Source organism: Schistocerca nitens, chromosome 8, assembly GCF_023898315.1.
Source record: "Schistocerca nitens isolate TAMUIC-IGC-003100 chromosome 8, iqSchNite1.1, whole genome shotgun sequence".
In the NCBI taxonomy this organism is placed as follows: domain Eukaryota; kingdom Metazoa; phylum Arthropoda; class Insecta; order Orthoptera; family Acrididae; genus Schistocerca; species Schistocerca nitens.
The window spans coordinates 559,758,931-559,776,690 of record NC_064621.1 but is presented as its reverse complement, the minus strand read 5'-3'; the positions used below and the strand labels follow the sequence as shown (position 1 = coordinate 559,776,690).

At 43.6% G+C, this 17,760-nt stretch overlaps 1 protein-coding gene across 1 annotated transcript in view; it reads left to right on the top strand.

Annotated features, from left to right (window-relative positions):
- Window positions 1-17,760, top strand: part of LOC126198464 (E3 ubiquitin-protein ligase SH3RF1) — a 254,667-nt gene that overhangs the window by 99,754 nt on the left and 137,153 nt on the right. The gene's annotated exons all lie outside the window — the stretch shown is intronic.

Sequence of the window (17,760 nt, the reverse complement as noted above, 5' to 3'; positions counted from 1 at the left end):
TATGAAAAAACCTCTATCCTAACTTTTGGAACCATTATTTCCTTTCTGAGGGAATAAAGATAGATAAGTTGGTGAGGGTTTGAAACGGGAAGCAGTTCTTCAGGACCCCCAGGTAGTGAGGGACACACTTGTCATGAGGATGAGTGGAGGCAAAGTTATGGGTTATGAGTGACTGGCTTCTCCTTTCTGATCTGCTCCAACATATTCCACTTTCTACTGTCGGGAAGGATCTAACAGTACCAAGAAACTGGGATTGAGTTTTTCCATTTCTATCTGTATCTGTTGCCAGTACTGGAATTTCATGAGCTCTTTGTAATAGCAGTCAACACAGCTATTCCCGTTAACCACCATACCAAGAGTTAATTGGTGTACTGTGTTGTTTATAGCCTTGCATAAGTGATTGAAGTGTTACGTTAACTGTTTCTGTCGAGTTGAAGTCTAGTGTTTTCTGTCACAGAGTTTTGATACTGATAATGTAATTGGCATTACAGTGACAATCACAGATATAAATTATGTGCAAAGGATAAAAAGTTGAAACAGAGAGAGTAGAAGCTGCTCAAGAAATCACGAGTGGTGCAAAAGTTGCATTACAACAATATTCAGATTGATGACTGGTAGCAAAACATGCAGAAGTGGATAAAGGTGCCTGATTTCTAGTTGTAAACCTATCTCCCTCATTCGTGTGTCCCCACATTGTTTTTTTACAAGGTATCTTGCTATAGAATACTGCACCATTTTTCTGGTGATATTTTTTTTAAAAGTGCTCAATTTGGCTATCCTTAAGGATTTCTCCATTGAGAAGGCAATATGTTATCTCATGAACTCAACCCTAGTAGAGTGAGTTGTGATTTTCTCTCTCTCTCTCTCTCTCTCTCTCTCTCTCTCTCTCTGTGTGTGTGTGTGTGTGTGTGTGTGTGTGTGTGTTTTCCTACCACACAAGAAAGCCTTTGCATTTTGGGTGAAGCTAAACGTATAGCAGTATTCTTGTTGCACCTGTCAATGACTCGGTCTTCACTATATGGTGAGTAGCAATCTATCCTTCTCATAATATGAAAGAAAAATGAATGCAGGTACCAGAAGTAGATATTAATAGTCATACACTGGATGAGGCTTCATCTGTGAATTTTGTAGGTGTCAAGTATATTATAAACTAAGGTGACACAAGTATGTGGGCAAGTTAACCAAATGCTCAGTTCTGCCTGCTTCACATTCAGAAGTCTCTATGTGTGCTGACTTGTAAACAAGATAGCTAGCATACTTGGTTTACTTTGAATTCTACTTCCTGACACAATCTTCTGGGGCATTACAGGCAAGGTGAGAAAAGAGTTCATTCTACAGAATATTGTGTGATGTTGATAGCCAAATGTGTTGCAGGAGCCTTTTGAGAGACGTAAGGGTTCTTACACTTACAAAGCAATATACACACTCCCTAATGGTAATTTTAGTTAATAGGAAGAATGAATTAGGGAGAACTCAGCAATTCATTACCACAATGCTAGTGCAGAAATAATTTCTGTTTAGCCTCTGCATCTGTCTCTGTGCTTCTGATATGTTTATAGTCAGGTGCAAAAATCTGAAACAAGTTGCTGGTGGAGATCAGTCAAGAAATTAAACTCTCCAAATAATAGATGCGGCAGTGAAACCAGTGATTTGGCAACTTTAGAAATAGCACATTATGTGAGGGATCAGAAAACGAGAGTGATGCCACCTGGACAACAAACCTTTGCCATTGACCCTGTTAATTAATGTTCATTTGAAATGGCGTTGTGGACCAGTGAACAACATGCTGTTGCCTTGAGGGCATTTTACAAAACCAATAACAGCTTTGCGGCTGTGCAGCATTTATTTCGTACTCATTATAATCTCACATGTCATGCTCCAGATCCAATAGCACATGCTGTCAAAGTGTGGTTACAGAACTTCAAGGAAACAGTTCATATGGTGCAAAAGAGGGGGGAAGTGCAAAACATATGTGCATACAGAGAATGTTGCAAGGATGGAAGAAGCTTTCACTCGAAGCCCACGCACGACGTATTGGATCACAGTGTATGGTAAATATTGCACAAAGAGCTACAATACAACCTATCCAAAATTCAGATAGCGCAAGAACTGAATGCACACAACCTCCCAAAGACGCTAAGTTACTGCCAGTAATTGTTTTAACTCGTGAACAGTAACTCAGGTTTGTGAGACATTCTGATCATGAGTGATGGGACCAGTTTTATCAACTAGGCTTTTTTAACAAGCTATACTTTAGATACTGCTTGCCTGAAAGTCATGATATGATTCATGAAATGAAATGCCACCTCGGTCAGAAAGTGGTAGTGTGGTGTGGCGTATCATCGTTTGGAATCGTGGAGCTTTATTTTTTTGAAGATAGTCATGACAGTGCTGTTACTGTGAATAAAGAAAGTCAGGTTCACATGTTGGACCATTTCTTCGTGTATCAGTTTGCTGATCTTCCTGTAACTGCAAACATTTTCTTCTGGCAAGATGGGCCACGTGCCATGCCCCATGACATTTCATTAACATGCTACAGGGTATCTTTCCTGATCATCTCATCTCCAGAAAAGGGGACATTTCCTGGCCTCCAAGAAACCTTGACGTTTCAGTGTGTGGTTTCTTCCTTTGGAATCTTTTGGAAGCATAGATCTTCTAGAGTGATCTACCTCACACCACCCAGGAACTGAAGGATCAAGTTTGGGAGGAACTTAATTGAATTCCAGTGCCAGTCCTCCAAGATGTGATGTCTAACTTCTGTAAAAGACTTGAAATACATGTGAAGGAAAATGGCAGCCACCTACTTGACATCATTTTCAAGTGATGAGCATTTTAAATTGTAAGCATTGCAAATTCATATTACAATATCACTGTGAATAAATTTGTTTTGCTGGTGCAGGTTTCAAAATCACCCATTTCTTTGCTGCGCCTGTTATTTAAAACAAAGTAAAAAATACCTAATTAACCACTCTTCTTACAATTTCTCACAATATCTGGACTCGAGAGTGTAAATTCTATTTTTAGGAACTTTTAAAAAATGTTGTTGAGTATGAGAAAATTTGAAGGGTGGAAAACAACTTAAGCTGTAAAAGCCACATTTAGAAGTGCTGCCCCCCGTCTTGCATTTTTATAGTTTTTGTATGATATATGTACATAATATACACCAAAATACTCTTTATTGTGTTGTTTATTATCTAATAAAGGTTATCTCAATTTGGTACAATGTTTAACCACCCATGTGCCATTTTTCCTACAGATTAACGCAATAGTTCACATGGAAAATGACGCATTTTGCACATAACCATAGTAGCAGACTGGGCAGGTAGTAGCAAATCGAGAAGTCGCAGTGCTGAGCCAAGTGTTTCCAAAGCTAAGGTACACTATTTGGTGGTTATCATTTTTCTACTGACGTCCTGCAAAAATGGAGACATTCCCTGGCCTTCGTGCACCGCATTAAAGACCTCTCCAAAATGCATAATTTCTAGTGCAATTTGTCCTGCTAAAGTGTTGGGAAAAGTTATGTCGGTGGCTCAACGAAGTACAAAGTACCCTGAACTTATCTAGCCATTTTAGATTTTATAATGAAAAGTGCATGGAATATTGGAAACTACATTAAATGTGGTGTGCGAATGTAGACATTATGCCTTGCTACAGATCAGTGTGCCACCATGACGAAGATTCAGGATGGGGGAGGGGTACTACAGTATCACACTTAATTAAGCCTGTTAAGCACACATTTTTTAAAACATTAATAAGCCATTTTATTTATTATACTGACCTTTAATGTTGATGGTCTCTCATAAATATGACAGAATGAACAAATAAGTTCCCCCTGCAGGTTCTGGGGTAAGAATAGGCCTGCAGTATTCCTGCCTGTCGTAAGATGTGACTAAAAGGAGTCTCTCATGTTTTGGCTTTTGTGTGATGGTCCCTTCTTGGGTTTGACCTCCATCTGTCAAAATTCTTCTGAAGAGCAAGCCAATTGGGGAAGGGCGCCTTACATGGTGCGTTGTGTCCATCGTGCATCGAGACCTTTAGCCAGCTTTCTCGTCGTCACATTGCAGTCCCACTCGTTCTCCATCTCTTCGGCAAGTGTACATTCCCGGGTGCGATTTCCACCATGTACTGTGCAGTGTTGCTTTCTGTGGAGACGACAACTAAGGACTTCCTAGCACCTAATATCCAGCACGGTAGCCAGTCCGTTGTGGTGGGGCCGCTATGTACTCTGTTGGTTGTAGCCCCCTGACAACACAGGGATCGCTCTGCTGATGCCTGCACCGTTAACTCCCCATGTGTGCCAAGAAGTAGAGGCCTATCTCCTTAGGGCATCGGGACTCCTGGCAATGGCCATCCTGCCAGGTGGCCCTTGCTGAGGCTGGGTGGCGCCCGTGGGGAGGGCCCCTGGTCGGAGTTCGTGGCATCAGGGCGGATGACATCTCATGAAGCGTAGTACATCATCTCTTGCTGGTGGTCAACCACCAGCAGTATTTAAACATTCAAGGGCACAATTTAGTGCACAGAAGTATGTCCCCAAGTTGTCCCCTCCCTGGTCACATCGTGGGAGGAATGCCAGGCTAAAGATGGCAGCAAATCTTATTCGCCCTGGTACCTAGTATGTACGAGAGCTGATGGGGAATCCTTTGTGTCATTGAAGCCTCAGTTTTTTGTAGAGCCTTTAGAGGACAAGTTTGGGGAGGTGGAGGGCTTGTCCAAAATGCGCTCTGGGTCAGTATTGATAAAAACGGCATCCTCTGCGCAGTTATGAAGGTTACATGCTTGTGACAAGTTGGGGTATGTTTCAGTTACCGTCACACCCCATGGGAGTTTAAATATGATCCATGGTATTATTTTCCATAGGGACCTTCTTCTGCAGTTTGATGATGAGCTGTGCGCCAATTTAGAGCATCGAGGTGTTCATTTTGTCTGGCGCGTTCATCGGGGTCCGAAGGATAATCAGATTGCTACTGGTGCCTTCATCTTGGCCTTTGAGGGTGATAACATTAACGGAGAAGGTCAAGGTGTTGGTCTACCGCTGTGATGTCAAGCCCTATATCCTTCCTCCCGATGCAGTGCTTTAAGTGCTGGAAGTTTGGCAATATGTCTTCCCGCTGTACTTCCAGCCTCACATGTCGAGATTGTGGACGCCCATCACATCCCAATACTCCATGTGCCCCGCCTCCCATCTGTGTCAACTGTAGAGAGAGTCATTCACCTTGCTCGCAAGACTGTAGGATCTTACAGAAAGAGCAGAAAATTATGGAATATAAGACCCTGGACTGACTGACTGACTGACTGACTGACTGACTGACATATACTGAGGCTAAGAGGAAATATGAACAACTCCATCCTGTGCGAATGACTTCCTCATATGCCGCCTCTACGACAACCGTGATAGCCCCATCAGTTAGTCCAGTCGGCTCCCCGAGCCGTACGACTCCACATGCCCCCTTGACTGTGGGGGGCACTACCCACCCTGTTGCTCCTGCGCCACCTACCCCGGGAGCAACACCCACTCACCCATCGGGGACATCTGTACCCGCTTATAAGCTGGAGAAGCATCCAACTTCTTCGGCTCCTCTCTCTCCCAAGGGGTCCCTTGGGTCCCTCCCTTTCCAGGTTTCCACAAGTGGGAAGGATGACGCCCAGCAGTGGCATAAGTGCCCACAAGCAGCTGGTGGTAGGGCTTCGCGATCCTCCTTCGTCCGGGAGACTGAATCGGTGAAGCCCTTCCAGCCAGTGAAACCCAAGGACCAGCGAAAAGTCCAAGAAGACGACCTCTAAGACCAAGGAACTTACGGTGGCACCCACCCCACCGCAACCTACAAGCTCTGCGTCTGAGGACAAGGTAGAGATTCTGGCATCCGCTGAGGACCTAGATCTCGCCGGACCCTCAGACACAATGGATGTCACTCACACAGGTACTCAATTGGTGGCACCAGGTGACCCAGCAGCGTAATCTGTCTCCTTGGTCCCTTCACGCCTTTCTCGGCCATGGACAGTGTCATCCTTCAGTGGAACTGCAGCGGTTTTTTCCACAATCTTGCTGAGCTCCGACAACTTCTCAGCCCTTTCCTCTGCATTGCTCTTCAGGAAACATGGTTTCCGGCGGTGTGAACCCCCTCCCTCCGTCACTGTCGGGGTTATTGTAAGAACCAGGCAGCTTATGAGAGGGTATCTGGTGGTGTCTGCATCTATGTCCTTCACTCTCTTTACAGCGAGAGTGTCCCTCTACAAAAACCTTTAGAGGCTGTCGCTGTTCGGGTGTGGACACCTCGGGCTGTTACTGTCTGCAGTCTCTACCTTCCACCGGATGGTGATGTCCCACAGCATGTCATGGCTGTGCTGATAGCCCAGTTGCCACCACCTTTTCTGTTACTGGGCAACTTCAACACCCATAACCCTCTGTGGGGTGGATCAGTGGCAACATGCCGAGGCAGCGTCATTTAGCAAGTGTTAGCACAGCTCAATCTTTCTCTTTGAAATAATGGTGCTTTCACACATTTCAGTGGGGCGTATGGCACGTATACAGCCATCGACCTTTCAATCTGCAGCCCAAGCCTATTACCGTATGTCCAAAGGAGTGTGCATGAGCGGTAGTGACCTCTTTCCGATCTTTCTGTCACTGCCACAGCATCACTTTTCTGGGCACCCCTGCAGATGGGCTATGAATAAGGCTGACTGGGACTTGTTCACCTCCATTGCCACTATTGAGCCTCTTTCCAATGACACCTTTAATGCGGTGATTCACTCGGTCACCAACGGCATCGTTACTGCCGCAGAATCTGCCATTCCCTGTTCTGGGTCCCCTCGGCAGAGGACTGTGCCTTGGTTATCGCCCGAGATTGCTGAGTTGATTAAAGTTTGCAGGCGGGCCCTCCAGTGTCACAAGCGGCATCCCTCATTGGAACACCTCATTTAAACGGCTCCTTGCATGAGCCCACCGCCTCATTCGCCGACGCAAACAGGAGTGCTGGGAAAGGTATGTCTCCACCATTGGCCTCTGTACCTCTCCATCGCAGGTTTGAGCCAAGATTAGGTGACTCTATAGCTATAGGACCCCCATCAGTGTACCTGCACTTTCACTGAATGGAGCAGTCTGTACTGACTCTGACACAATTGCAAACCACTTAGTGGAGCATTTTGCTCAGAGTTCTGCTTCAGCGAATTACCCGTAGGCCTTCTGCTCCCTGAAAGAGTGATTGGAACGTCGGAGCCTTTCATTTCACATGCGCCACCCTGACTCATACAATGCTCCGTTCAGTGAGTGGGAATTCCAAAGTGCACTAGCTGCTTGCCCTGATATGGCTCCCACGCCAGATCGCATCCACTGTCAGATGCTCAGACACCTCCCGGTGGACTGCCAGCGACGCCTCCTGGACCTTTTCAACTGTATCTGTGTTGAGGGCGAGTTCCCGTCGCAATGGCGGGAAAGCATTGTAATCCCTGTGTTGAAACCTGGCAAGAACCCACTGGAGGTGGGCAGCTACTGTTCCATTAGCCTCATGGACGTTCTTTGCAAGTTGCTTGAACACATGGTGACCTAGAGGTTGAGTTAGCTGCTTGAGTCTCGGGGCCTTCTGGCTCCGTCTCAGGGTGGGTTCTGTAAGGGTCGCACTGTCACCGTTAATCTGGTGAGCCTGGAGTCTGCCATATGTACGGCCTTTGCCCGCCATCAGCATCTGGTTGCTGTCGTTTTTGACATGCGGAAGGCGTATGATACGACATGGCGACATCACATCCTCACTCACTTCGTGGGTGGGGTCTTCAGGGTCCGCTCCCTATTTTCATACAAAATTTTCTGTCGCTTCGTTGCATCTGCATGCAAGTTGTGGCCTCCCATAGTTCCTCCTGAGTTCAGGAGAATGGGGTCCTGCACGGATCCGTCTTGAGTGTCTGCTCTTTTTAGTTGCAATTAATGGGCTCGCTGCGGCGGTGGGAACATCTGTCTCGGCTTCCTTGTACACTGATGACTTCTGCCTATACTATAGCTCCACCAGCATTGTAGCTGCTGAATGGCAGCTGCAGAACACTATCCACAAGGAGCAGTCTTGGACTGTAGCGCATGGCTTCCAGTTTTCGGCTGCCAAGACCTGTGTTATGCATTTCTGCCGGCGTCGCACTGTTCACCCTGAACCAAGGCTTTATTTTGACAATGAACCTCTTGCAGTGGTGGGGACGCATTGGTTTTTTGGGATTGGTTTTTGATACCCGGTTGACTTGGTTCCCTCATATTCGACAGTGTAAACAAACGTGCTGGCAGAATCTTAATGCTCTTTGTTGCTTGAACCACACCAACTAGGGTGCCGATTGGTCTACCCTTCTACGTCTGTACCAGGCATTAATTCAGCCCCGTCTAGATTATGGGAGCCTGGCTTATGGTTTGGCATCCCCTTCCGCATTGCAGTTGCTGGGCTCCATCTTTCACAGCAGGATCCGACTTGCCACTGGAGCTTTCCGCACAAGCCCTGTCAACAGCATATTTGTGGAGGCTGGTGTCCCTCCATTGTGGATCCGGCGCCAACGATTACTGGCCGCTTATGCTGCCCACATTTCTAGCTTGCCCGGGCATCCCAATTACCATCTGCTGTTCCCCAACTCGGTCGTCCATCTGCCAAAGTGGTGGCCCCAATCAGGGTGTATGATCTCAGTTCGTGTCTGGGCTCTTGTCTCTGGGCTTGAGATTTTCCCTCTCCCACCTGTTTTCCGTGCCCATATACGTCTACCCCCATGGTGTTTGCCCCGCCCATACCTTCGGCTTGATTTGGCACAGGGCCCTACGGACTCAGTCCCTCCTGAGGCCCTCCGCTGCCACTTTCTTTCAATCCTTGCCGCGTTTCAAGGCTCTGACGTCTATACTGATGGTTCGATGGCTGCTCGTCTTGTCGGTTATGCTCTTACTCTAGGGGATCGTTATGAACAACACTCATTGCCGGCTGGCCCCAGTATTTTCACTGCCAAGCTGGTCGCCATCTCTCGGGCCCTAGAGTATATCTAATCCTGCTCAGGTGAGTCCTTCGTTATCTGTAGTGACTCCCTGAGCGGTTTACGAGCTATCGACCATTGTTTCCCTCGCTCTCGTCTGGTGATGGCTATCCAGGAGTCCCTACATACTCTTGCCCATTGCGGCTGCTCTGTGGTCTTTGTGTGGACCCCGGGTCATGTTGGCATCACAGGATATGAACATGTTGTCACGCTGGCCAAACAGGCTGTCGGTGCACCAGCCTTAGAGATTGGCCTTTCGGAGAGTGACCTCAGGTCAGTTTTGTGGCAGAAGGTACTTCGCACCTGGGGTGAAGAATGGCGCACCCTGCCTTCACCTAACAAACTTTGGGCCGTCAAGGAGACTACTGGTGTGTGACGCTCCTCCTTGTAGGTCTCTCGCAGAGACTCTTCTGCACTCTGCTGGCTGCGCATTGGCCACACCTGGCTAAAGCACAGTTGTCTCTTGTGCCGTGAGGATCCACCTCTCTGTCGCTGTGGATCAGTGTTGACAGTGGTCCACATCTTGTTGGCGTGTCCATTTTTAATCATGCTCAGGCAGACGTATGCTCTGCCTCATATGCTCCCTGCACTTTTATTGGATGACGCCGCAATGGCAGACTTAGTTTTGAGTTTTATACGTGCAAGGGTTTTTATCGCTCAATCTAATGGTTCGTGTCCTTTTTTATGTTGAGTCTGGCCTTTGGCCTCCGGTTTTAGATTGTGGTTTTTAGTGTGTTTCTTGGTGGTTAGCTTTTTGTCTCTCTCTTTTTTTTTCCATGGTCGGTCAACCACTGTCACCCTCCAGGTGATTTTAATTCCTTTTATCTGGTATCTGTCTGTGTCTTTCTTGTCTTCTGTCGTCCCATGTCATCTCTGGTGTTTGTTTTTATTCTTTTTGGGTATTTAAAGTTCGTGGAAAGAGGGACCGATGGCCCTTGTAGTCTGGTCCCTTCCATCCCACAAACCAAACAACCAACAAATAAGTGCAGTAGTTCTTACTTTTTAGCAAAGAGATCCAAAATTGTGGGTTGTTTTAATTTTGTAATGTATTTTTGTTTTTCAGTGTTGTTTTCCAGTTCATAAATGGAGTAGAAAGCTTTGGCATCTGTAGCAAAAATATATTTTGTTGTTGTGTTCACCAATTTACATCTGCAACAGAAAGAACCTCATTGTCATCACTATCACATTCTGCATTATTGTTTAATTGCTGAAAGTCAGTCATGTCTTCCACAGATATACTTTCAACAGTGACATCGCTGTTATCAGTATGTAGAAAATTTGCACCGGATGCTCCAACTGCAGCTTTTCTCATGATAAAGCAATTACGAGTTCGTGTCATCATTATTACCTAGATCTGGTGTGTCAGATCCATTTGAATGAATGGATTTTGCACAACGGCTTTCCTGTGATACATTTTTAAGCGATGGTTAATGCCCAGATACAAATGCTGCAATTTGCTTGTGCAGTTTAGTGGCAGAGACGCTTAACTGCATGTTGTTGTTGTTGTTGTTGTTGTTGTTGTTGTGGTCTTCAGTCCTGAGACTGGTTTGATGCAGCTCTCCATGCTACTCTATCCTGTGCAAGTTTCTTCATCTCCCAATACCTACTGCAGCCTACATCCTTCTGAATCTGCTTAGTGTATTCATCTCTTGGTCTCCCTCTACGATTTTTACCTTCCACGCTGCCCTCCAATACTAAATTGGTGGTCCCTCGATGTCTCAGAACGTGTCCTACCAACCGATCCCTTCTTATAGTCAAGTTGTGCCACAAGCTCCTCTTCTCCCAAATTCTATTCAATACCTCCTCATTAGTTATGTGATCAACCCATCAAATCTTCAGCATTCTTCTGTTGCACCACAATTCGAAAGCTTCTATTCTCTTCTTGTCTAAGCTATTTATCGTCCACGTTTCACTTCCATACATGGCTACACTCCATACAAATACTTTCAAAAACGACTTCCTGACATTTAAATCTATACTCGATGTTAACAAATTTTTCTTCTTCAGAAACGCTTTCCTTGCCATTGCCAGTCTACATTTTATATCCTATCTACTTCGACCATCATCAGTTATTTTGCTCCCCAAATAGCAAAAGTCCTTTACTACTTTAAGTGTCTCATTTCTTAATCTAATTCCCTCAGCATCACCCGACTTAATTCGACTACTTCCATTATCCTCATTTTGCTTTTGTTGATGTTCATCTTATATCCTCCTTTCAAGACACTGTCCATTCCGTTCAACTGCTCTTCCAAGTCCTTTGCTGTCTCTGACAGAATTACAATGTCATCGGCGAACCTCAGTTTTTATTTCTTCTCCATGGATTTTAATACCTACTCCGAACTTTTCTTTTGTTTCCTTTATTGCTTGCTCAATATACAGATTGAATAACATCGGGGATATGCTACAACCCTGTCTCACTCCCTTCCCAACCACTGCTTCCCTTCATACCCCTCGACTCTTATAACTGCCATCTGCATTCTGTACAAATTGTAACTAGCATTTCGCTCTCTGTATTTTACCCCTGCCACCTTCAGAATTTGAAAGAGAGTATTCCAATCTACATTGTCAAAAGCTTTCTCTTAGTCTACAAATGCTAGAAATGTAGGTTTGCCTTTCCTTTATCTATTTTTTAAGATAAGTCGTAGGGTCAGTATTGCCTCACGTGTTCCAACATTTCTACGGAATCCAAACTGATCTTCCCCAAGGTCGGCTTCTATCAGTTTTTCCATTCTTCTGTAAAAATTCGTGTTAGTATTTTGCAGCTGTGACTTATTAAACTGATAGTTCTGTAATTTTCACATCTGTCAACACCTGCTTTCTTTGGGATTGGATTTATTATATTCTTCTTGAAGTCTGAGGGTATTTCGCTTGTCTCATACATCTTGTTCACCAGATGGTAGAGTTTTGTCTGGGCTGGCTCTCCCAAGGCTGTCAGTAGTTCTAATGGAATGTTGTCTACTCCTGGGGCCTTGTTTCGACTTAGGTCTTGCAGTCCTCTGTCAAACTCTTCACGCAATATCATATCTCCCATTTCATCTTCATCTACATCCTCTTCCATTTCCATAATATTACCCTCAAGTACATCGCCCTTGTATAGGCCCTCTATATACTCCTTCCACCTTTCTGCTTTCCCTTCTTTGCTTAGAACTAGGTTTCCATCTGAGCTCTTGATATTCATACAAGTGGTTCTCTTTTCTCCAAAGGTCTCTTTAATTTTCCTGTAGGCAGTATCTATCTTACCCCTAGTGAGACAAGCCTCTACATCCTTACATTTGTCCTCTAGCCATCCCTGCTTAGCCATTTTGCACTTCCTGTCAATCTCATTTTTGAGATATTTGTATTCCTTTTTGCCCACTTCATTTATTGCATTTTTATATTTTCTCCTTTCATCAATTAAATTCAATATTTCTTCTGTTACCCAAGGGTTTCTACTAGCCCTCGTCTTTTTACCTATTTGATCCTCTGCTGCCTTCACTACTTCATCCCTCAAAGCTACCCATTCTGCATGTTATAGGTTCCCATTCTTGTATCAAGGCAATGTAATTGCTTCTCAAATACTTCTGCTCTCATCCCTGCTTTGTTAATGGCACTGTAGTTTGTGAACAAGGTTTTAACTTTTTTTTTAAAACAACCTATACATAATTTTTTTCCCAATGGCAAACAGTTCGGTTTTTTGAGTCTCATCAGCATTTGCGTGTAGTATTAGTGTAAGGGCAAACTTTACTTTTTTTCCCCTCTCCTTGGCTTTTTCTGTCTGTAAAGGCAAGTGTTTTGTTTGGAATGACACTGAAAAATGATCGATTTAATCTGTGTTTATAGTGCTTTTATAACTTCTTGTAACCTGTCACTCTGTTTTCAATAAAATTTCATACACTGCATTTTACTACTTCTTGCACCTTTCAATCCACCAGTTAGATGCGGAGAAGTCCTTGATTCTGAGTGAACTGGCCACCTTCAGCAACCTTTTGCACATTACACTGTTCATGGTGATGTTGGAAGCACGTGCTGTCTGAAACGAGTCCTTCATAATTCCTTCCAGCAAATCTTTTTTAAATATGACACACTATTATTAGCACTTCTGTTGCACTTTCCTAAATGGGTTCTTTGTTTTTGACAATGATGTTCAGCATAGACGTAAGAGTATCTCTAATCTCTGTGCTAATGCAGTGCATGTTCTGCAGTGAACTTTGAATTTTTAAGAACGTTTACTTTCTTTTCCATCAGAAAGGTTTTTCTGTTTGTCTTCATAATATTTTCCGTCTTAACTCTGTGACAGAAAACGCCAAACTCTTAGTCAATAGAAACAGCTAATAACACAACACTTCAACATTTACACAAGGTTATAAACAACACGGTACAAACAATTAACTCGTGGCGTGGTGGCTGACGGGAGTAAACTGTGTTGATTGAAATTGTCTCACCACACAACTTTGTCACCACACCTGTATAGTGAGCCTCAGCCAGTGGATGACACTGTGTTCAGTCCATATATGAACCATAAATAAAACTACATTATTGCTTACAAATACTAGGCAGTGGATGTCCTCTTAATGAGATCACAGTATCACGGCAAAGTTAATACTGAAACAATATGGATGCAATAATGAACCATACTGCTTTTTGTATGGCACACAGTAGTGGAAGCTGACTGGTAGTGGAAAGAAACACATGATGTTCGCCTGGAGTCATCCTTGCCCACACCGAAATAGCAACATGTGAGCATATATTGTACATTTGTGTAATGTATGTAGTGGGCAACCATGGCTGTAAGAATGCATTCTTATTAAACAAAACTGCAGCAGCTGTTGAGTAATCCTTTTATTAGTATAACTGATTTCCCCCCATGAACCATGTCATTGGGTGGGTGGCCTGCATGCCTCAGCGATAGAGATAGTGATACCATAGACGCAAGCACAACAGAGGAATGTCTGTTGAGGGGACAGACAAACATGTTGTTCCTGAAGAGGGTTAGCAACCATTTCAGTAGTTGCAGGATTAACAATCTGGATGATTGACTGATCTGGCCTTGTAACATCAACCAAAACACCTTGTGCCAGTACTGCAAATGGCTGAAAGCAAGGGGAACCTACACCTATAATTTTCCCTGAGGGCATGCAGCTCTATTGTATGGTTAAATGATGCCATCATCTTAGATAAGATATTCTGGAGGTAAAATAGTCCCCCATTCGCATCTCCAGGTGGGGGCTACTCAGGAGGATGTTGTCATCAGGAGAAACAAAACAGTGGTCTGCAGATCCCTTAATTGGGCAAGTAGGTTAGAAAATTTGAAAAGGGTAATGGATAGGTTGAAGTAAGATATAATAAGAGTTAATGAATTTGGTGGCAGGAGGAACAGGACTTGTGGTCAGGTGAATACAGGGTTATAAATACAAAGTCAAATAGGGGTAACACAGGAGTGGGTTTAATAATGAATAAGAAAATATGAATGGGGGTAAGCTACTATGAACAGCATAGTGAATGCATTACCCTAGCCAAGATGACTCGAAGCCCGCACCTATCACAGTAGTACAAGTTTATATGCCAACTAGCTCCACAGAGGATGAAGGAAGGAAGGAAATTTGGGTTTAACGTCCTGTTGACATTGAGGTCATTAGAGATGGAGCACAAGTTCAGATTGTGTCTAGGATGGATAATAAAATTGGCTGTGACCTTTCAGAGGAACCATTTGTCTGGAGCGCTTAAAGGATATCACTGAAAACCTAAATCTGGATTGCCGAATGTGAGTTTGAACCATTGTCCTCCAGAATGCAGCAGAGGATGCAGGGATTGAAGAAATGTATGATGAGATAAAAGATATTATTCAGGTAATTAAGGAAGATGAAAATTAATAGTGATGGGGGACTGCAATTTGACAGTAGGAAAAGGAAGAAAAAAATAGGAGGTGAATATGGATGGGGACAGGAGTGAAAAAGCAAATCACCTGGTAGGATTCTGCATTGAGTTCAATTTACTTAATTCTAACAGTTGGTTTAAGAATCATGAAAGAAGGTTGCACATGTGAAAGTGACTAAGAGGCACTGGAAAGTTTCAGATTGATTATATAACAGTAAGACAGAGCTTTCAGAACCAGTTGTAAAACACTTCCAGGGGAAGATGTGGACTCTGTCCACAATTTATCAGTTATGAAATGTAGATTACAAATGAAGAAATTGCAAAAAGGTGGGAAATTAAGGAGGTGGGACTGGATAAGTTGAAAGAATGCAGAGGTTACTGGGAGTTTCAGAGAGAGTATGCGGCAGTGGTTGACTAGAACAGGGGAAAGGATTACAGTAGAAGATTAATAGGTAGCATTAAGAGGTGAAATGGTAAGAGATGAAATACTGAAGGCAGAAGAGGATGAAATAGGAAAAAAGACAAGGCCTAGTAGAAATCTGTGGATAACACAGGAGATACTGAATTTAATTGGTGAAAGGAGAAAATATAAAAATGCAGCAAATGAAACAGGAGAAAGCATATACAAAGGTCAAAAAATTAGTGACAGGCAATGCAAAATGGCTAAGGAGGAATAGCTAGAGGAGAAATGTAAGGATGTAGAAGCATATTTCTTTATGGGAAAACTAGATACCGCCTACAGGAAAATGAAAGAGGCCTTTGGATATAAGAGGAGCAGCTGTATGAATATCAAGCTGAAGGGTGGAAGCAATACATAGAGGGTCTATTCACGGGAGATGAAATTCATGCCAATGTTATATAAATGCAAGAGGTTGTAGATGAAGATGTGATGGAAGATATGATACTGAGAGAATAATTTAACAATGGAAAATCCAGGATGGAATGTAACAATATTGAGAAGGAAAGTTGCTACTCACCGTATAGCGGAGATGTTGAGAGAATAATTTGACAGGACACTGAAAGGCCGACATGGAAACAAGACACCGGGAGTAGATGACATTCCATCAGAACTGCTGATGGCCTTAGGAGAGCCAACCATGACCTGCCTCTTCTACCTGGTGTATGACACAGTTGAAATACCTTCAGACTCAAGATGAATGTGATAATTCCTATTCCAAAAAAAGCAGTTGCTGATGTGTGTGAAAATTACTGAAATATCAGTTTAATAAGTTATGGTTGAAAAACACTTGCACAAATTCTGTAAAGAAGAAGGTAAAAACTGGTAGAAGCCAACCTCAGGGAAGATCAGTTTTGAGTCCAGGGAAATGCAGGAACAAGTGAGGCAATAGTGACCTTACAAATTATCGTAGAAGGTAGGTTAAGGAAATTTTGAAGGTATCAGGGGTAAAATACAGAGAATGAAAGGCTCCTTACATCTTGTACAGAATCCAGATGGCAGTTAAGAGTCGAGGGGCACGTAAGAGAAGAAGTGATTGAGAAGGTAGGAAGACAGGGCTGTAGTTTATCCTCGTCGTTGTTCAATCTGTACGTTGAGCAAGCAGTAAAGGAAACAGAAGAAAAATTAGGAGGAGGAATTAAAGTTCAGGGAGAAGCAATAAAAAATTTCAGGTTTGCCTTTCACATTGTAATTCTTTCAGAGACAGCTAAGGACTTGCAAGAACAGATGAAAGGAATGGATATGTCTTGAAAGGAGGATGTAAGATGAACACCAACAGAAGCAAAACAAAGATAATGGGATGCAGCCAAATTAAATCAGGCGGTGCTTGTGGGGATCAGGTTCAGAAAGAAGACAGTGCAATAGATGACTTTTGTCATTTGCACAGCATAATAACTAATGATGGCTGAAGCAGAGATGATATAAAATGTAGACTCTCAATGAGAAGAAGAGCATTCCTGAAGGAGACAAAATCTTATTAACATCAAGTATAGACTTAAGTATTTGGAAATCTCTTCTGAAGGTATTTGTCTGGAACATGAACAATAAACAGTTTAGACAAGAAGTGAATAGAATCTTTCTAAATGTGGTGACACAGAAGAAAGCTGAGGATTGGGCGGTAGATCATGTAACTAATGAGGAGGTACTGCATAGAATTGAAGAGATTCGAAATTTGTGGGACAATTTGACCAAAAGAAGAGGCTGGTTGATGGGACGCTTTCTGAGCCATCGAGGGAACATTGTTTTAGTACTAGAGGGAAGTTGTGTGTGTGAGAGACCAAGAGATGAATACAGTAAGCAGATTCAGGAGGACATAGGTGGTTGTTGTTGTTATTCAGAGATGAAGGCGCTTACACAGGATAGAGTAGCATGGAAAACTACATCAAACCAATCTTTGTATTTTAGACAACAACAACAACAACAACAACTAGTTGCATCATCAGGTACATCTTAGTAAGGGGGACGGATGACAACAACAACAACAGAGATAGTCGGGATATATATATATATATAATTTTTTCCCGGCTATCTCTGTTGTTGTTGTTGTTGTTGTTGTTGTCATCCGGAGAGGGTAAGGAGTCATTCCAATCCCGGGAGCGGAAAGACTTACCTTAGGGGGGAAAAGGACGGGTATACACTTGCGCACACACACACATATCTATCCACACATATACAGACACAAGCAGACATATTTTTGAGGCGGAAGTGAAGAGGCAAAGATGATGATGAATGACAGGTGAGGTATGAGTGGCGGCAACTTGAAATTAGCGGAGATTGAGGCCTGGTGGGTAACGGGAAGAGAGGATATATTGAAGAGCAAGTTCCCATCTCCGGAGTTCGGATAGGTTGGTGTTGGTGGGAAGTATCCAGATAACCCGGACGGTGTAACACTGTGCCAAGATGTGCTGGCCGTGCACCAAGGCATGTTTAGCCACAGGGTGATCCTTATTACCAACAAACACTGTCTG